Source organism: Gadus chalcogrammus, chromosome 6, assembly GCF_026213295.1.
Source record: "Gadus chalcogrammus isolate NIFS_2021 chromosome 6, NIFS_Gcha_1.0, whole genome shotgun sequence".
NCBI classification, from domain to species: Eukaryota; Metazoa; Chordata; class Actinopteri; order Gadiformes; family Gadidae; genus Gadus; species Gadus chalcogrammus.
Window position 1 is genome coordinate 18,564,511 of NC_079417.1, and position 2,772 is coordinate 18,567,282.

The following is a 2,772-nucleotide window of genomic DNA, read 5'->3' on the forward strand; positions in this document are numbered from 1 at the left end:
TTATTCCTTTACGATCCAGTGTGTAGAACTTAGTAGCAACCAGCTCAACCCCCTCACCCTCCCTGTCCAATTACTACAGTAGTCTGTATCGACCTCTGTTGTGTAAGCAGCCATTTTAGTTTTGACAATAAAGGGACATACTTTGTTATCGCCCCAAGGTCGATCTAGATATAAAGATGTTTAGTTTACGAAAACACAAAGATTCTTACTTTCATGGGATTCAAATAAAAACACCTGAGAATTATATTCCATATCAACATGTCGTTCCCCTATATGCCACTAAATTCTACATACTGTACCTACATACTGTTCTACAATCATTCTATAAAACCAGCAACAAACCGGTTCATAACCCTGGGGCCTTATTACAGAAACTTCCTAACTCTGAAATCCTATCCTATCTTGAGATAGGAAGGCATTTAGGGGTTTTGCTATTACAGAAGGAGGTTTCCTAACTTAACTTAGGAAGAAATCCTATCTTATCTTAAGATAGGAATTTATCCATTACAGACCTATCCTAAGTTAGGAATTTCTTAAGTTAGGATCCCCAAGTTAGGTGGCCATACACCCTCTCCTAAATTCAAAATAACTGTAAACAACTGAAAAAAATAGCAGCAGGACTGCTAGTAGGTCTGCTTAACAATGATGACGAGGATCAACACAACAGAAATTTGATGACTGAAAGGCTACCGAGGCCGCATAATGATTTCTTAAGTTTTCCTGACCATATTTTAATTTCATTTTATCGCCTGCAAAGACATTACATTTTGGATTTGGTGGAAGAATTACTTTACTACTATATAACTCCTCTTCTTGTTCCCTGTTTCAATACCCGCCATGACGTCGTACTAGTGCAACTATCTTGCCGTTATTAACAAAGATCCTTTATCAACAGTCTCTGTTAATGTTAAAAGTAACTCGTTCTATCAATCTCATGCACAGAAACTGACGATTGCAGATTGCAATCGAAAGATAAGATAGGAAACGGCCAACAGGTTAGGGACTGCTTCTGTAATAGGAAGTTAGGATTTTTCCTATCTTTGAGTCCCTAATTTAAGTTAGGATTAGAAGTTTGGATTTTTTCTGTAATGAGGCCCTGCTTCTTAAACACGTTTGATGAGACCAGAATCCCTCTCCTCAACAGCCTCTGGTCACACATGTCCCTGACGCGAGAGCTTACCGAACATGGCGCTGACGGAGCCCGCCATCAGCACGTGCTCGGAGCCGTTGTACATGCGCACGTCGATGATGCCCTGCCGGATGGTCTCGCTGACCTTGGCCCCCAGCAGGATGGAGCCCACCGTCTCGAAGATGGTGGCCAGGACGCAGGCCTGCCGCAGGGTGACCACGCCCGAGCCCACCGCCGTGCCGAAGGAGTTGGCCACGTCGTTGGCCCCCACGGAGAAGGCCAGCACAAAGGCGATGACAAAGCCCAGCACCAACAGCCACAGGTAGCCCTCCAGGTGGGTCTGGGCCAGCAGGCCCACCGTGGTGGCGGTGGCCAGCGCCGCGAGGGTGGTGGTGTCCATGGTGAGAGGGGATGTCCTGTTCAACCCTTAGGTCAGGCAATTCAATAGGTCTACTCTTAGTGTTATATAGACACACCTGTTGTTTCTCTGATATCGGAGCCTAATTGGTAAAAAGAAAACATGATGATGGATTTGGTGTTTGATGCTATCGTGTAATGCTGATCGTTTGGGGTTGTTGTAAGATGAACTAGTATTGATGGAGGAAGGGAATCCATGATGATGGCTGCCTCTGGGGAAATATACTGGAAGAAGAAATGTGAATTTGGTTTAGTTTAGAATAAAACACCAATAAGGTATATTATACCTGCTTAATACAAGACATTAACTGGCTAAATAGGGTAATGACAAATGAAGCAAGCAAAATGTTATGGACCAGAACCAGATATTGAATGTGTTTTTTCTCCATTCATTTTTCTTTAACAAGTGAACAATAAAGTAATTAATTAACCTACTTCAACCATCGGAAGTAGCATTTGTAAGTTAAACATTCTTCAAACATGTGTGGTGTGCGCAAAAACGTGGTTGACAAATGAAGGAGCGCATTAAAGCGTAATGCAGCCTTGGTCAAATAACTCTTACTTTAACTCTATTTAATCCTTCTAACGCAGTTAGATCCAAAACTTTTTAGGGTTAAATAAACAACAAGGCTTCTTGACTATTCTTGACCTGGCCACATTAGTGACCCTATTTGGATAGGAAATCAACAATAGCCAAACAAATATAGTTTAAAGCGAAAGGTAATTTCTCAGATCAAATTAGGCAATTATTACTAACCCTAACTCTAGTAAAATGTGTTAAACTTAAAACAGTGATATACGTATGAACGAGAAAAGACTGTCCCCACTAACCTGTTAGAGCGAAGGTCTCGTGTTGAGTTCAGGTATGGGACGCATATGTCCGTCAGCGCGAGAGCAGCATGCAGGAACCGATCAGCCGCGAGACGCCCCCCGGTTTACCGTCTGGTCTGAAGGGTCTTGCGGAAAGCGGGCTCTTATACTCAGACCGTGGCGAGGAGGAGGGCAGCGTGCTCACGCCCTCCGGAGTGATCACGAGACAGGCTAATGGTTTACTTGTTTGTGGCGCAGAAACACCTAATTACAGTTTTCTGCTCCTGAACGGGCCAATGGGGAGAGGGGGATGCTGGATCTGGAATTAACCTTCTTATTGCCAATGGGATGAAAATGGTGGATGTGTTTGAGTGATGGATCACCTTTCCTTTTTGCCACTGGATTAGAAATAGATA

General features: G+C 43.4%; 1 pseudogene; it reads right to left on the reverse strand.

Moving 5' to 3' along the window:
- The window catches only part of LOC130384879 (sodium-dependent phosphate transporter 1-A-like), a 10,455-nt pseudogene extending 7,981 nt beyond the window's left edge, over window positions 1-2,474 (reverse strand).
- Window positions 2,475-2,772: the final 298 nt, after the last annotated feature.